The 18,421-nt window shown below is 34.1% G+C and overlaps 2 pseudogenes; one reads left to right on the forward strand and one right to left on the reverse strand.

The window, feature by feature from the left end:
- Positions 1 to 360: 360 nt before the first annotated feature.
- Positions 361 to 459, reverse strand: LOC138838558 (U6 spliceosomal RNA; annotated as a pseudogene).
- A 9,622-nt stretch (positions 460 to 10,081) lies between these two features.
- On the forward strand, positions 10,082 to 10,178 carry LOC138838556 (U6 spliceosomal RNA; annotated as a pseudogene).
- Positions 10,179 to 18,421: the final 8,243 nt, after the last annotated feature.

Here is an 18,421-nt window from a genome sequence, read left to right on the forward strand (position 1 = left end):
GTTTGTATAATGCTCATAATCTATTTTATTCTTTCCTAGATATAAGACTTTGAATTCTACATTGTTTTATAATATATAGGTTCATTAATAAATGTGTCCTTTCAGATTGCATTCCATACCAAAACAGTTTAAGATTCCTTTTTTACTAGGTCCTTATAGTATATTTCTTTGGAATAAAATGACAATGTTGTCTAATTTTAAAGTTTTATAATGATTATGCTATATAAAGGCCTTTCTAAGGTGAAGATTTAATACACTGATGTCAAACTTTTATTTATATGAATTACATATATTGTTACACTTGTAATTTTGTAATCAACTTTTTAATAATTGTTTTTCATTTCTTGCGTCTGAAGAATGAAAAATCTGGAATAATTCACAGATTTTCATATCATCCTTTGCAATTGCCATGTTAATCTCTGTATTGGTGTAATTTGGGTACATGTGCTGCTGAAGCATGTAATGTCCTCTAAATTTAGGTAGTTAATGATGCAATATTTATACAGGATTATATCCTTGGGTGCCTGTTTGTAACAAGGAAACCTTATTGTTCCTAACAATGCTACTGATCTTATTTCCCTAAAATTCTATGTATAATGGAAAATAATTATATTGTTCAGTTTGTAATTTTTTTGTCAATGACTATTTTAAATCTTTTTCATTTTAGTTTAATCATACATTGAAGCATTTTTAGCTAGGTCCAAAGGGGATGGCTTTTTCAAGTACTTATTTATTCAACTGAGTTTGCTCTGTGTAGCTAACGGATTCAAAGTAAGCCTTGCGTAAGAGCTACTTCTAAACTTCTGCAGCTGAAATTTTCCCAAATGCGGTCTCATTGGCACAAACGTCTACCTGACACTTTACCCTTCTTCCATGTAGGATCAGACCAACCAGAATATCTTACCCTGATCGCGTAAATTGTCTTACTTGAACAAAATAAATCTTAGTTCCAAGGGATCATAGAAAAATGAATATTTCAGACAGAACTTTTCAGATTGGAAGGTTTTTATCAAAAAATAATTGTTTATCATACCTACCATTTCAAAAGTAGCTAAAGCCAAGAAGGTGAAAAAATGGTTCATATGCATGATTACCTAATGTCCTGGCCTATCTACCTTCCAACCAGGCAGGAACTTAGACTACTGCCTTTCTTTCACCAAATATTTTCATAGCTCCAGGAGAAGTCCATATGTTTCTCCTTGTTATTAGGCCTTAAATTGGTAATGTTTCCCCTTGCCTCCAGTCTGTAAATCTACAAAAGGTAAAGGTTTAAGTCTAACTCTATCAAACACTGAGGTAGAGATAATGGAAAAATTCTTTAAATCAGAGTTGCTTTTGATACCCTAACCAAAACAGAACAATGCAAAACATGTGCCATTTTATTATATTATATATAGTTATATATTTTATATTTATATGTGCTGATTGTATATTTCACACAGTGAAACTTACTAGAATCAATTGATAATTTGACAAATAAAGTGATATTTATTTATTCCTATAAATATAATTGGAATATAAATAATTAGGTTTAGAATATATATTAGAATATAAAAAGTATCAATGCAATGTCTTCGGTATACACTTGCAATACCTTCTAATTGCTCATGGTCTTCTGAATTCACATTGTTAAAAATCAATGTGTTTTCCTCTAATCTATAAGAGATTTTACTCTGATGCTCTGTTTATTGTTTTAACTCACTGGTCCCAAACTGTTTTTCTACATATTTCTGATGCATTCCTACATATTATACTCCAATTGTCCTAATACGATATCTAAAAGACATTCTTCTATAGACCCATGGGTCCTAATATCTTATGGCTTAGTTACCTGAATCATCAGATAACAGGGGCAAGACTTCTCAACTAGGCTTATGCAACCTGCCAGCAGACAGTAACTGAAAATCCATCTCAATTTCTCATTTCTTATATTTCAGGGCTCCAATTCCTTGAGAAACAAGAATTAGCAGCAAGCAATTGTGTAATGTAAGGCAACTTAAAATGAAAGATGAAGTCTCAAAATGGAGAGAAATTACTGTATTTCAAACTGAATTTACAGATGACCAGCCCATATGAGTGAACAAGATCAGAAAGTGTCACAAGATTATTTTTAATACCCCTCCCCTAATGACTAACGTAATATTTCAGTCCAGCATTAGTCGGCCCAAAAAATAGTTCCTGGAAGAATAGATCCGTGATTGATCTACCATGGTCAGGAAAACGACTTAGAGGTTAAATGTAATTCAGCAAAACATTAATTGAGAAGATCGTTTGTGCTTCAAAACACTGGTACTTTAGTACAACTTCGTTCTCTTGTATAAAAATGTTGTCATTCTCAAACCAACCTACATTTAATCTCCTGAAAGTGTATTCCTTTTCAAATAAACTTTTTGAAATCGCACTTACCAAAATAACATTTGATAAGTAGATGACACTTAGTGACATTACAAGTTTTTCAAGTGTAGGGAGCAAGTTACAATACAGTTGATTCATTTACCCAGCACTAATGTCAGACAGGTTCAACCATTCATTAAAGTCTAGAAATAGTACCAAGCACCATTTGTGTTGCTCAGTAGGTGCCTTCCAGAAATTTGTTAAATAGGTCAGCCTCCCATATTTCAACCCTAAACATTAGCTAATAAAGTAAATTTCATCACTTAATAAGGGGCATTTTAAAAAGTCACAAATACTTGCCTTATCATATGCTGTTTTGTTTTCCCTCTGTCTAACACAGTAAGAAATATGTCTTTAAGTCTTGAATATGGGTACTCATTTGAGATGTGACAAAATATATCTTCTATTTCTATCATATACTTCTATAGTAGTATATGTTACTTTTCTTCTTTTTCCAAAACTTATATGTAGTAGAAAGTTTTATTCCATGTAAAATAAAATAATCACACATATTGTACAAAACCATTTATAAAAACTGGTAGTTAAGAATACATTCAAAGCCATTTTTAAACTTTCTTGTTGACTAATGATTAATCTTGAAATGGATGAGAATATAATCATGTATAGGTGTTTCAAGTCTCCAGTCTTGCAAATTGTTATTGCAGATGAATGAATTATGGAAATATAAGCTGACATTAGTTCAAGTATGTGCAGGACTGAAACTCCATGGAATGTATATAAACCTTTCAAATATTAACAGACAGTTTAACAGAATGACTATCAGGAAGTTGAAACCAGAGAGCCATAATAGTAAAGACATAGAATGAATGAAAAATGGAACAAGGGGCAAGTACAGCTAGAATACTCAATGTACACATTTGAGAAAGGAAGTGGTAAATCGGAAATAAATCTTGGAGAAGGGGGTGGTTGAGAATGATAGAAGGTGTCACTGTGATCCAGGAGCAATGGATAATTAGGTGGACAAATTTAATTGTAAGACACTTGCACAACCTTTGGAAATTCAGTTAAAAAACACAAAAACACATAAAAATCACAACCAAACAGCAATCTGTAGGGAGTATGAATATGACCTCTCAAAAAATTTAAGCAGTTAATGGAGGAAAGTCTTAGTAAAAGCAAACAAAAATGTTCAAAGAGGATAGTTTGGCGTAGGGGAGGATTCTGAACAGATTTAAATAGCTTATCTAGGGTTATAAATCACCTATATCTGCTGCAAATATTATCTTTCTGAACTTGATACTCCAGTCCTGAGCCACAATTGAGAGCTTGGAAATATGTAATGGAAGAAACAAGATGAAGAACCCATTACTCCACTGTAGAGAAAGCAATCCTCTATTTTTTCTCTCATCTCTCTTCACTACACTTTATTCATACTTTTAGGTCAATTCATTTTGAATTACATTTTCCTTCTTTATTCTGGCAAAGTAATTGGTCAAATAATTCACTAAAAGTTATTTGCCACTTTTTTTGATTATGCTGTTTAATTGACTAAGCAAGTCCATTAAATTTTCCTCTTGCATTTTGTTGCCATGAATCAACATCTATGTTAATGAGGACAAATCTAATGTAAAAATTGTCTCCAGAAAACCAGTCCAAGAAACTGTGATTACAAATACTTGGCTAACTTTTTTCTTTTTCCTTTACCTTGAAAGTCTTCTTGTGTCTAAATTGCCCAGAAAAATAGGTACTCCATCACTTTTTCTTTCAATCAATTCTAAACTCAAGGATATATTTTGCTAACAAGATGCTTAGAGGAAGCCAAAATATACTCCATTTTTATATTCTCACTTAAGACTCTCCTTAGATACCATATCAGGAACAGTGAAGATTTTCTTTGCAAAATTATTTCAATATATTATTTTTCTCTTGTTCTTGCATTTGCTCACCAAGATGTATGGAGAAGAATAGAGGTAAATCACCCATACCTTAGAAGACAGGTCTGTTACAAAAGGACAATGCTTCTGTGTCCTACTTCTATGTCCTCCTCTCAGCAATTTCCTGATTTCCAATTAAACACAGCTTCTTGGCTAATGAAGCCTCACCCACTGCTTCATCTTCATAGTTTCTCTTTTAAAACTCTTTTAAGGGTAGAGACCCAGCTATATACAACCAATCTGAAAAAGATCCCAAACCTCAAAATCTAAAGGAGTTTTATGACTCTTCAGGAGGACGATTGGGAGACCTAGAACCCCCCATGCCAATCGTTTGATCATCACATTCCTGCCTCGGTTTGTCCCCTTTCCTATTGGCCAATATTCGTCGCTGTAACTGATCTGGATATGACCAGGTGTCAGGAATGGTAGTGGTTAGAGCCCCGTTCTTTTTTTGTCTAGGAGACAACTCCTCTGCTACTTGCACTCTCAGCAATCACTGGCAACCCAATGACTCATATCCGTTTGCAGGTTTTGTACGTGTTCCTCCATTTATTGTTCTGGCTACTAATGACTCTCAGTTTTCCCAGGTTCAATTGATTCATCCGTGCACTAAAAGAGCAGTAGGATTGATCCTTGCAATCGGTGCGCAATCATCGCTACAGTGGCTTCAGCTACCACCGCCGCTATATTGCTGTCCCAAAGCGTGTCCACCTTGCAACAGATAAACCAGCTGATCCCTCAACTGTCATCCATAGAATTATAACATTTACAAGTTGCCAATCATCTTAAGGGAGGCCTCCTTGTGCTCCAACAACAAATAGACTTGCTCCAAGAACAGATTACGTTTCTTTGATTACAACAAGGAGGACTATGTAATGCTATGACTACTTCTGTCTGTCAGCTTTCCACTCCCGCACCCAATTTCACTGAACTTAGTAACTACATCAAAGTCCCTAAGTCCCTTAAGTAGTTAAACTTCAACCAAAACCTGCTGCATGATGTTACCCACCTAAACCAGACCACCATTCAGCTTATTCCCGCTGTCTCCTTTTTAGAAGATGTGCTTAAAAAGTTACAACAATGGTTTTCGCCATCCTCTCTGGTCATCTGGGGAGGCCGTGCACTTGTAGGGCTTACTCTGCTAGGAATTATTAAATGCTTGCACTCCCGGCAAAAATGCCTCCAATGACGGGTCACCATAATGACGGTCCTTTTAAAAGAAAAGGGAAAATTTGTGGGTAGAGCCGGTCAGAACTGGTTGAGTCAGCTAGAATAGCAGTTGAAGCACACTTCCTGCTCATAGAGACGGGACCCACAGGCACGTCTGCCTAGCTTTACAGCCATGAGCTGTCCATGCTCCCTACATGCCCCCTGGGGACCAATCAGTGCCTGTCACCAAGCAATGCCCATGATCAACTCCCCGCTAAGTAATTGGCTTGGAAGGACTCAGGAGGTTGGGAAAGCTGGGGCTATAAAATCCCAACCCTTGTGCAGAAATAAACCAGACCTGCTTAAGCCTGTTCTCCCAACGTGTGTTCCTTGAGTGCGTCGTTCACACTTACCTCCTGCCGGAGATCTAGCCCTACAATGTAGCAATGGGGGAGGCCTTATAGTCCTTCACCTTCATTAGACTTGAAGCTAAGAATCTGTGATTAGTTGGAAATCAGGCAAGAGCTAAGAGGAGGACAGAGAAATAGGACATAGGAGCATTGTCCTTTTGTAAAAGACACTGTCATCCATGGTATGGGTGATTCAACTCTATTCTTCTCTATACATCTTGTTGAACAAATGCAAGATGAAGAGAAAAAAATAATCTATTGAAATAATTTTGCAAAGAATAACTTCACTGTTCCTGATATGGTATCTAAGGATAGTCTTAAGAGAGAAGATAAAAGTGCAGTATTCTTCTGTTTCCTCTAAGCATCTTGTTATCAAAATATCTTTGAGGTTATAAGTGATTGATCCAAAAATTGGCAGAGTACTTATTTTTGAGGGCACTTTAGACACAAGAAGACTTTCAAGGTAAAAGAAAAAAGAAAAATGTATAGGTAAATATTTGTGATCACAGATTCTTGGACTGGTATTTTGGAGACAAAGTTTTACATTAGAGATTGTCCTCATTAACATTGATGCTGGGGTTCTGTGGCAACCAAATGCAAGGAGGAAGTTTAATGGACTCGCTTGGACAAGAAAACAGCATGATAAAAAAATGGCTTATAATATTTAGTGAATTATTTTGACCAATTACTTTGCCAGAACAAAGAAGGAAATATTTAATTCAAATCACTTGAATTAAACTTATGAATAAAAGTAGTCAATAGAAATTAGAGAAAACGTAGAAGACTGTTTCCTCTCCAATGGAGTAATGGGTTATTGATCTTGTTTCTTCCATTCTATCTTCACAAGCTATCAAGTGTGGCTCAGGACTGGAATATCCAGTTCAGACCAAGAGAACTCGCAGAAGAAAATATTTGCAGCATATGTAGGTGATTTATAACCTTAAACAATCTATTTAAATCTGTTAAAAATTCTCCTCTATGGGCTGGGAAGGTGGCTCAGTGGTAGAGCGCTTGCCTTGCATGCCTGAGGCCCTGGGTTTGGTTCCTCAGCACCACATAAGCAAAAAGAAAAACAAAAAAAAATTCTCCTCTACCCCAAATTGCTCACTTCGAACAGCTTTGTATGCTTTTCCCAAGATTGTCCTTCATTAACTATTTAAAATTTTGAGAGGTCATAATCGTACTCTATAGAGACTGCTGTTTGGTTGTGCTTTTTGTGTGTTTTTGTTTTTGTTGTGTTTTTTCACTGAATTTCAAAAAGTTGTGAAAGTGTGTTACAAAAATGTCCATCTAATTGTCCAATGTTCCGGGATCAGAGTCATTCCTTCTATCATTCTCAACCAACCCCTTCTACAAGATTTATTTCCGATTTACCACTTCCTTTCTCACATGTGTATATTAAATATTCTAGCTGTACTTGCCCCTTGTTCCATTCTTCATTCATTCTATAGCTTTATTATTATTCCTTTAATATTATTAATATTAATTCAATTTCCTGATAGTCATTCTGTTAAACTGTCTGTTGGTACTTTGAAAGGTTTATATACATTCCATGGAGTTTCAATTCTGCATATACTTGAACTGATGTCAGCTCATATTTCCATAATTCATTCATCTGAAGTAACAATTTGCAAAACTGGAGACATGAAGCACCTAGACATGATTTCATTACCCTCCATTTGGAAGATTAATCTGTAGTCAACAAGAAAGTTTAAAAATGGCTTAGAATATATTCCTAAATACCAGTTTTTATAAATGGCTTTGTAGAGTGGTGTGTGATTATTTTATTTTACATGGGATAATATTTTCAACTACCTATAAGTATTGGCAAAAGAAGAAATCTAAAATTTACTACTGTAGAGGAAAATGATAGAATTAGAAGACAGATTGTATGTTTGTCAAATCTCTGATGAGTACCCATATTCAAGACTTAAAGTCATATTTCTTACTATGTTAGACATATAGGGAAAACATAAAACACCATATGATAAGGCAACTATTCATGACTTTTTAAAATGTACTTATGTGATGAAATTTATTTATTAGCTAATGTTTTGGTTTGAAATATTGGAGGCTGATCTATTTAACAAATTTTCAAAGGCACCTACTGAAAAACACAAATGGTGGGGGGTACTATTTCTACACTTTAATGAATGGTTGAACCTGTTTGGCATTAGTGCTGGGTGAATAAATCAACTCTATTGAAACTTGCTCCCTACACTTGAAAGACTAGTAACCTCACTAAATATCATCACTTGTATAGTGTTATTTTGGCAAATGTGATTTTTAAAAGTTTATTTGAAAAAGAATATACTTTCAGCAGATTAAATGTAGGTTATCATTTGTTTGAGAATGACAACATTTTATACTACAGAACCAAGTTTACTGAAGTACCAGTGTTTTGAAGCACTAAGGATCTTCTCAATTAATGTTTTTTGAATTATATTTGACCTCTATTTCAAGTATTCCTAGCATTGGTAGACCAATTATGGATCTATCATTCAGGAACTATTTTTTTGCCTGCTGATACTGGACTGAAATCATTCATTAATCATTATGAGAAGGGTATTACAAATAATCTTGTGACACTTGTGGTCTTTTTCACTCATATGGCATGGTCATCTGAAAAGTGAAAGTTTGAATTACTGTACTTTCACATTTTGTGATTTCATCTTGCATTTTAAGTTGCCTTGCATTTCCCAATTGCTCACTGCTAATTCCTGCATTTCAAGGAATTGGGGCCCTGAAATATAAGAAATGAGAAATTGAGATGGGTCTTCAATTACTTTCTCTTGGCATGTTGCATGGGCATAGGTGGGAACTTCTGCCCTAGTTATCTGATGAGGCGGATAACTGGGACCTGGGATCCTAGGACCCATGGATCCTGTAGAAGAATAGTACCTTTTAGACACCATATCAGCAAAATTTGAGTATAATCAGTAGGAATGCTTCAGAAATATGGAGAAAAACAATTTGGGACCAGCGAGTTAAAACAATAAACAGAGCAGCAGAGTAAAATCCCTTATAGATTAGAGGAAAACAACATTTTTTTTTTACCATGTGAATTCAGAAGACCAAGAACACTTAGAAAGTATCACAAGTTTATACCGAAAACCTTGCATTGATACTTTTTATATTCTAATATATATTCTAATCCTGATTATTTATATTCCAATCTATTTATTGGAATAATATGAATTAATTTATCAAATTATCAATTAATTCTAGTAAGATCCACTGTGTGAAATATAAAATCAACACATATACGTATAAAATATATAATTATCTATAAGAAAAAGTTTTGCATTGTTCTGTTGTGGTTAGGGAATCAAAGGCAACTGTTTTAAAGTATTATTCCATTACCTCTACCTCATTGTTTGGTAGAATTAGAACTAAAGCTTTACCATTCGGGGATGTACAGCTTAGAGGCGAGAGGAAACACTGTGATTAAAAAACTACCAATTTAAGGCTTAATAACGAGGAGAAACATATGGACTTCTCCTGGAGCTATGGAATATATTTGGTGATAGAAAATCAGTGGTGTAACTTCCTGCTTGGTTGGATGGTAGTCAGGCCAGGACATTAGGTAATCATGCATATGAACAATATTTTCACCTTCTTGGCTTTAGTTACTTTTGAAATGGTAGGGTGTAATAAGCAGTTATATTTTGAAAAAATACCTTCTAGTCCGAACAGTTCTGTCTGAACTGTTCGTCTCTCTATAATCCCTCGTAACTAAGATTAGTTTTGCTCCAGTAAGACAATATATGCTGTCAGGGTAAGACATTCTGGTTGGGCTGTTCCTACATGAAGCAAGGGTAAAAGGTCAAGGAGACATTTGTGCCAGCAAGACCTCATTTGGGAAATTTTAAGCTGCAGAAGTTTAGAAGTAGCTCTAAGCAAGGCTTACTTTGAATCCATTAGCTCAACAAAGCTAAATCAGTTAATAAACAAGTACTTGAAAATCCAACACCTTTGCACCTATCTATAAAGGCTTCAAAGTATGATCAAATTTCAAATGAAAAAGACTTAAAGTAGTCATTTACAAAAACTTGCAAATGTGAACAATCGAACAAACAACATAAGTTTTTTCCACCATACACAGGATTTTACAGAAATAAGATGAATAGCAATTTTGGGAACAATAAGGTTTCCTTGTTACAAATAGGCAACCAAGGATATATGCCTGTCTTAAGATTGCATCATTAATTACTTAAGTTTATAGGATACTACATGCTTCAGCAGCACGTCTACCCGAATTACAATACAGAGATTTATATGGCTCTTGCACAAGGATGATATGAAAATTTGTGAAGTATTCCATATTTTTCATTATTCAGATGCAAGAAATGAAAAACAGTTATTCAAAAGTTGATTACAAATATACAAGAGTAATAATATGTGTAATTCATAGAAATAAAAGTTAATTTGACATCAGTGTATTCAATCTTCACCGTTTTAGAAAGGCCTTTACATAGCATAACCTTTATAAAACTTTTGAAATAAGATAACATTGTCATTTTATCCCAAAGAAATAAAATTCTATAAGGACCTAGGAATTAAAAGAATCTTAAAATGTTTCTATATGAAATGCAATCTGAAAGAACACATGTATTAATGAACGTATGGATTATAAAACAATGTCGAATTCAAAGTATTATATCTAGGAGCGAATGAAATAGATTATGGACATTATACAAACAGAATACTAAATATTTTAAAATATACTTTTTCAGACAAGCACCAGAAATATCTTTAGTTTCTGTACTACTCATTTCAACAGATAAGTTAAAATTATTTCTGATTTAAAAAATCACAAACTCTATAGAAATCATTATAGATGTATACAAACAACTCGAATATATTTTGACATCAATGTCAGGCAATTCACTTGGAAGAATACCATGGAATACATGAATTTTTAAAGTAAGGTATTGCTGTTGCTTTGTATTGTGAAAATATTTTCTATGGAAACATAGGATGGACTGGCAATTTTGAAATTTAAGAAACTTAACTGATCCATTAGGACTTAGGAGAACAATTTGTACAGCTTTCCACAACTTCAAAGAGGTAGTGATACATACTTATCCTTTTGGCAATATCAAATGCAGTTTCTTCCAAGTTGTGCTTCAGACCTGGCTTGATATAATGGTTCAACAGAAGGAGATCCAGCGTATCTTTGCTATATCTATTCCCAGCAGCAAGATGCAGGGGGTCAAGAGGCCTTTAACTTGGCCATTGGTATCTGCATCATGATGAAATAAGAAGCCACTCTGTTATTATTCCATGTATAAGTACTGTGCAGGGATGTCCAGCCATTCTCAGTTATTACATGAATATCTGCCTTGAGCCACCAACTCATGGACAATATCTAAGTGTCCACTGTAGGCTTCTCGATGAAGAGGGGTATACTCATCGTCATCCCTAGTAATCACATGAGTGGCCTTTTTGGAAAGTAGTCTCTGCACTGTAATAAGGCGATTATTTTCAGCAGAACAAAGAAGAAATTTGCTTGGATACTATTTCATTTTTTTCTTGCAATTGATACCATTTCTCACTTTTTCATCTTGTTCCTCAACTTCATCAGAATTGCCTAACCAGAGACTTTGAGTGCCAATGAGAATGAGCTCTCCATGTATTTCCCCAATAGTTCACATTGGATGAAATGGTCAGAAAAATCTGGTGAATTTTCTGCATCTGTTTTTTTCATTATTATTTATTTTCTCTTTTTTCATTTTTACTATTCTAAATTATTCTAACTGGAGAGTAGGGAATTGGTAGAGAGCAGAGGAAAGATTTTCCTCCGTATTTAAAGGTACAGACTGAAAATGAGGACCAGTGTTTTCTTCTTGTGCAGCTTATTCTAAGAATGAGAAAACAGGAAATAATGTATTCTATGTAAATGAATTGGGATATGGCAGAGCAGAAAGTGAAATGATGCAACCAAAAATATAAAAGCAAAATAAATTAGGATAATTGTGGAGCAATCATATTACCTATGAGAACCATGAAAGGGAGAGAGGGAGAGACAGATGTGCAATGGTCTAGCTAGCCACAAAATCCATCCCTCTCATCAAATTATAGAGCAAATAAATTCATTTTTTAAAAGAGATGGAAATAGAATTTAAGATCAGATATCTCCATTGTTTTTAATTATATTCTTATTATCTTAAATACTTGTATAAGGGAATTTTCATTCAACATATCAGTTTTTTAAGTAAAATGGATCTTTATATAACTTTTCCACACCCTTCCAAACCTCACCCCACTTTAATTTTTTCTAGTTTCATACTATCTGCATTGAATATTATACCTTCACTCTCTTCCTCCATATCTCTCTTTATTCCTTCCTTTTGACTTCCACTCACATATTCCAAGTGATAGTTTCCTGGTTTTCATTTTGTTGGAGTACAGTTCAATTTTATAAGAAATTACACCTTTGAAATACTCCTCTGCAAATAGCATGCTTTGGTTAATATTTTTGTGTAAACTTGTATAAATTTCTAGCTTCCAAATATGGCTCTGACTTAGTTCCATTAATATATTTTTAAATCTATCCTTTTCGTTGCAAATAATGTAAGAGTCTTCAAAATGGATGGGTTCAATCCAATTGTGTATATGTGCCACACTTTCTCTAATCATCACTCTGCCAAAGGGCATCTGGGCTGTTTCCGTAACGTGGCTACGGTGAATAGTGCAGCAGTGAACATGATTGTGAAAGTGATTTTACTGTTACATTTTGGAATAATTCATCACTTCCTTTGTGGGAGCAATACTCTATCCAGTTACCCAGAATAAGAACATCCTTCCCTTCATCTTCATCACATTGAATTGCAAGTCCTCAAAAACACACTTACCCCTACAGGTCTCAATAAGCTAAAACACCACTGTGCCCATATTCTTTCAAAACATTTTTCTCATAATTGTACATATAATTTAGTGAGAACCTTCTATGTACTTTCCTAATGTGGGAATGAGGGACATGACACAGTAAACGTAAGAAATATGCAACTTAATTAGCTATTATCATATTTAAAATCATGTTCAGCTCTAATTCATAGCCTCACATAATATTATTTTAATCTTTATTTGATTACTTCATCTAACCCGTAAATTATATCAGGTGAGTTAAAAGCAAAGGCAAAAAGTGTGGTTTTATTTTGACACTCATGTGTGAGGTTGCACAACATGGGCAAATAGATGGATTGGAATTAATAGCTCTTATCCATTTTGTTAACATAGAGATGATTTTCCCAACCTGATTCTTGAATTCGTATTCCATTCAACAACAAGAAACATGTGATAATTTCCTTTGTTTTGCTCCTTATTAAATTTTTTCCATTTTATTTTATAATGGATGATTTCATAAATGTACTGTAGATACAAAAATATGTTAAAATATTTCTATCCATATGCATTGATATATACATACTCACATATATTATGCAGGTTATAATGATAATGTATAATTTCAGTAACTGTACAATTTACTAAATTATTAAAACTATCGACAGCTCATGCCTGGCATCCGGGTTACTCGGGAGGCTGAGATCTGACAATCATAGTTTGAAGCCATCCTGGGCAAGAATGTCCAGGAGCCTCTTATCACCAAACAACCAACAGAAAATCAGAATTGGAACTGTGGTTCAAATAGTATAGCGGTAGCCTTGAGAGAAAAATCTCAGGGACATCATCCAGGTTCTTAGTTTAAGAAGAACAATCTACCCAAACAAAATCTATTTAATTTACACCTGTGTAATTAAAGTATTTCCATCACCCAAATGCACAACCATGCTCATTTGCAAGGTCACTCTGTTTTGTGTGAAGTACCATAAAATATTTTCACTTAAGTTGAAAGCATTGGAATGTGGGTTCATTCTATCTCTCTCATGCATTTTTCCACTCAAATATTCAAATCTTACAATTATTCCAATTATTTAAAATCATAGCTTTTTACTTTCATACCCAAATATTAGAGTTTGAATTGAGTGTCTTGTGCCCCCTAAATGGGTGTTCTTACCACTTTGTCATGTCCCCAGCTCTAAATTATCCTGATTATTTTTCAGATCCTTGTGTATGACCTTGGGCTCAGTCCATGTTATGTTATTCTTCCTGGAATTTAGAATAACAGGTGCATGGCATTGTGTACTGATTTTTCTGTCCAGTCTGGGCTTTAACCTCTATCCTCAAGAGTAGACTCCCATGTAGTCAGGATTTTCATAAGTTTGTGATAGCTGATGTTGTTTTAAGTCTTTGCATTTCCTGCAGGTTCTTGACTACTAAATTAATTTGTTTTCTTGGGTTGTTTTGTTTCATTTGAATGTATGTGTTGAGTTGTTCCTCACTTGTCCTTTTGTTTCTTTCAATCAAGTTCTTACCTAAAGTGCTGAGAAACCAATTCTTCTTTTTCATGATAGTCAAGGTGAACATGATTTATTACAAAGCAATTTCAGTAATATTTAAACATCTTCATATCTATGGATGGTACATAAATGATAAGTGCTGTGATGGGTTTTTTTTATTTTCACAGCAGTCTTTGCCATGCACAGACAGATCATCATAAAATCTATGAAGATAATAAAACTACAGATGCAAGCAAAGAGAAGAAAAACCTATTATTAATTGTTTGACAGAGGCTTGCGTTCTAGTGAAAGAAATACGTTGCTTGATGCAAGATTTCACAAAATTGTATTTCTAGGGGGAAGCTAAACAACCATCTAATTCTACAGAATTGAGGGAGAAGAATCAAACTCCTGAATAGTTTACATATGGGTCAAATAAAAGCATGCTTCTAAAAAGAGAGTTGACTTTAGAGAAACGTGATGAGTTCTATGTAAATAGGTGCTTAGCTGATTTTGTTAATTTGTAAACTAATACAGGGAAATAGGGTACAGCAAGGTAAAAAAAGAACTTCGCATTGAAATACTCATGTGTGTGTGTGTGTGTGTGTGTGTGTGTGTGTGTGTGTGTACATGCACGTGTATACACGCATGCTCATGTGCAAGTGCTAATTTATTCATTCATCATCCCTAAGATTCTGTGTCCAAGGATAGTGGTTTACCACTTGAGGCATTGTTCCACTTCTGGTTTTTTGGAGATAATCGCATGTATTTTCATGATTGGACTGGCTTTGAATAGTGGTCTTCATATCTCAGCCTCCAGAGTAGCTAGCTAATCTTACTCAGCCTCCAAGTAGCTAGTTAAAATTGGGCCTGTCCTCTATACTTCACTGCTTTTTTATTCTTGTCCTGAGGTGTTCACATGCCTAAGTCATATATATGTCTAGTTGCTTTAAGAAATACTCTTATTGCTTGGCACCAGGGGCTCCCATCTGAACTCTTAACTACTGAGGAGGCTTGAGAACAGAACCCAGGCCAAAAGTTTAGTAGACTTCCTTCTCAATATATAGTTGGGTGCATTGGATCATTTCCACCATCCTGCACTATCTACATGTTAAGATTGGAAGGGCTGCCGAATCCAGGCCACCCAAGTTAGGAAGCAAGACAATTTGGTGTGCACCCCTTATACCCTTGATAATGGGAAGGCTAAAAATTCAGATCAGATGCATGTTCTTTTGAAAGGGAACCCATATCCTAAAATTAACCAATGATATGACACCACTCTACAAAAACAATACCCAAATTGAACACAATTTCCCACAACCAAAATAAGCATATACTTTAACATGCAAAAACTTAGTACAATCTGCTCTTTGCTCTAATATCAGCTTCATCTAATTATCATATGATGTGACAGAATAGTTTCTTCATTAAACTGATTATATATTTTAAGAAACCTAGAAAATTCTTTCTCACATATTAAATCCAACGAATGGCAAATTGCCTCATTTCTTACCTATTTGGCTACTACTATAAGTTCATCTTATGATTATTATTAATAGTAATATATTCAGATTTATTAATTTACTATGTAACAGTTTTTAAACTTTTGGCTTCTCTGCTGAAGTTGAAGTATTTAAATAGTATCATCAAATTATATTACTTGGGTACTTAGGGCAGTTTTTTAAAAAGTATTAAACCAATGGTTTCTAGTAATTCTGTTTTTTTGGGGGGCGGTGTCAGATCATGGGACCTGAATTCTGGGCCTGGGCGCTGTTCCTCAAGGCTAGTTCAAGGCTAGCACTCGACCACTTGATCCACAGTGCCACTTCCAGTTTTTTTTTCTGTTTATGTGATGCTGAGGAATTGAACCCAGGGCCTCAAACATGCAAAGCAAAAGTTCTACCACTGAGCCACCTTCTTAGCTCTCTATGAATTCTTAATTGGTATATTATTTAGTTTATTTTTAATTTCAATTTAATTTTATTGTAAAGGTAATTTACAGAGGGGATACAGTTATCTAAATAAAGTAATGAGTACATTTATTATGGAAGGAACATATTTATCGCTTCCATTGATTTTTTTGCACACTCAAAAAAAAACTACTGATGCTTTTCCTGTCGATATTGACCAATGGGTACTTTTCTTTCTTCATGCATTTTTTATTATAAACTTGATATACAGAGGGCTTACAGTTATTTAAGTCAACTAAAGAGTACACTTCATTTTATTTTCTAAATTTTGAATTTAATTATTTTCTTTTGTTTCTTTAGGGTTATTCTTTTTTCAGAGTTATAGGATTAGTTAATTTAGTTTTGCATAATTTTAACATATGTAAATTATTCAGAGATATATTTTTTGCTTTCAAAACAGTTAACATGTGAATATTTAAAAAAATATTTTCTTAAATTTTATATGGTTGATGAATTTAAATAAATTGAATTTCTTAAAGTTCTAAACATATTTGTTCAGGTAATGAATACTGTATTTTCAAGAAGCACATACTTTATTTAAAAAGGCTGCATTACATGGTCACTTTTGGAAATATTTATACTTGAATTAAAAAAAAAACTGAGCTGGAAGCCGGGCGCTGGTGGCTCACGCCTGTAATCCTAGCTACGCAGGAGGCTGAGATCTGAGGATCTCGGTTCAAAGCCAGCCCGGGCACGAAGAGACCGTGAGACTCCTATCTCCAATAAAAACCACCAGAAAACCGGAAGTGGTGCTGTAGCTCAAATGGTAGAGCGCTCGCCTTGAGCTGAAGAGCTGAGGGACAGCGCCCAGGCCCAGAGTTCAAGCCCCACGGCCGACCAAAAAAAAAAAAAAAAACTGAGCTGGGCATAGTGATTTGTGGTTTCCTTTTTCTAACTATGGTGGGAAGTGTAAATAGGGTTTGTAATTTGGGAAAGACTGGGAAACTTTGAGACCTTATAAAATTTCCAGAGTGAAATGATTAGAGATATAGCCATGCCTAGCAAGATATAGAGCACCTGGTTATCATATACTAAATCTTGAGTTAAAACACCAGTAACATCAATCTTTTATCAAAATAAAAGTATACATGTTTCAAAATGTTTATTATTTAAAACTTGTTTCCAAATTTCTCATGTCTTTTATTTCTTAATTTTAAATTTACTTAATCTATAAGAATCCAAGTATCTTGTGACTGTTTTATTTCTACTAAACTTTTAATAGTATGAGCAATATTATGATTTCATATATTAAAACACTTTTACTGTTTGTGATAATTTTCCCTGTTTAATATGATAATAACAATATTCCAAATGTGTGTATGTGTTATGTGTGTGTGTGTGTTTATGTGGGTTTTGTGTGTGTGTGCTTTGTGTGTACTTTGTAATGCTTGGGAGATCACACAATTGCTTCACATATGTTAGGCCAAAGTTTTATTACTGAACTATACTGTCTAGTTATAATACAAATTGTTTTTTAAGTTATGACTTTTTAAAATTTTCATTCCTAGTATGCTTTTCCAAAATTATATATGATAAAATGTGATCCATCTTCTATCCACATTAGCAATTGTTAGTTTTATTCTTTCTCTTATTTCTTTGGAAATGAATTATATTCCTATTACAACATTTTTACATTGTAACAGCTCTATACAATGCTTTGTTTTCTATTTTATTTTTTCCATGTTATCTGACTTTCAGTCCAAACTATCAGGTGGATTAAAAAGAAACTTGATTCAGGACACTTTATTTTTCTCCTTCTCTTCTCTGAAATCTTTCTGTTTTTTGAAACAATACCAATGACATACAGCTCCTATGTGATCCACCATTCTTCCCTATCTCTCTCTCTTCTGCAGTACAGCTCAAGTCGTTATCATTCAGCTTTATTATGCTATAATGTTATCTAAATCTTAACTCATTCCTAAATTAATTTTAGTTGTTTGAGCAATCTCTAAAGACATTTATCTATATATAATATCAGGGGTTTGTGTTTCCACAAGGTGCAAAATATGAGTGACTATCAAACATCCAGATATCTCTGGAGAATATTGGTCCACCTGCTCAATAATCCCGTATGTAAATTCAAGGAATTCATAACAATCTTGTAAAATGGTGTAGCTTGAGCCTTCATACAAGCTTTGAATTGTATTACCATGTTTAGTGAAGATAACCTAGTTCTATTATAAGAACAGACGCATAGAAGAAGGTAACAGATTTTTCAAAAATTAATTCTTAGTTTTATGTTCCACAGATTTTGAAAAGGA

This window comes from Dipodomys merriami, unplaced genomic scaffold (assembly GCF_024711535.1).
Source record: "Dipodomys merriami isolate MVZ:Mamm:240054 unplaced genomic scaffold, mDipMer1.0.p SCAF_282, whole genome shotgun sequence".
Classification (NCBI taxonomy): domain Eukaryota; kingdom Metazoa; phylum Chordata; class Mammalia; order Rodentia; family Heteromyidae; genus Dipodomys; species Dipodomys merriami.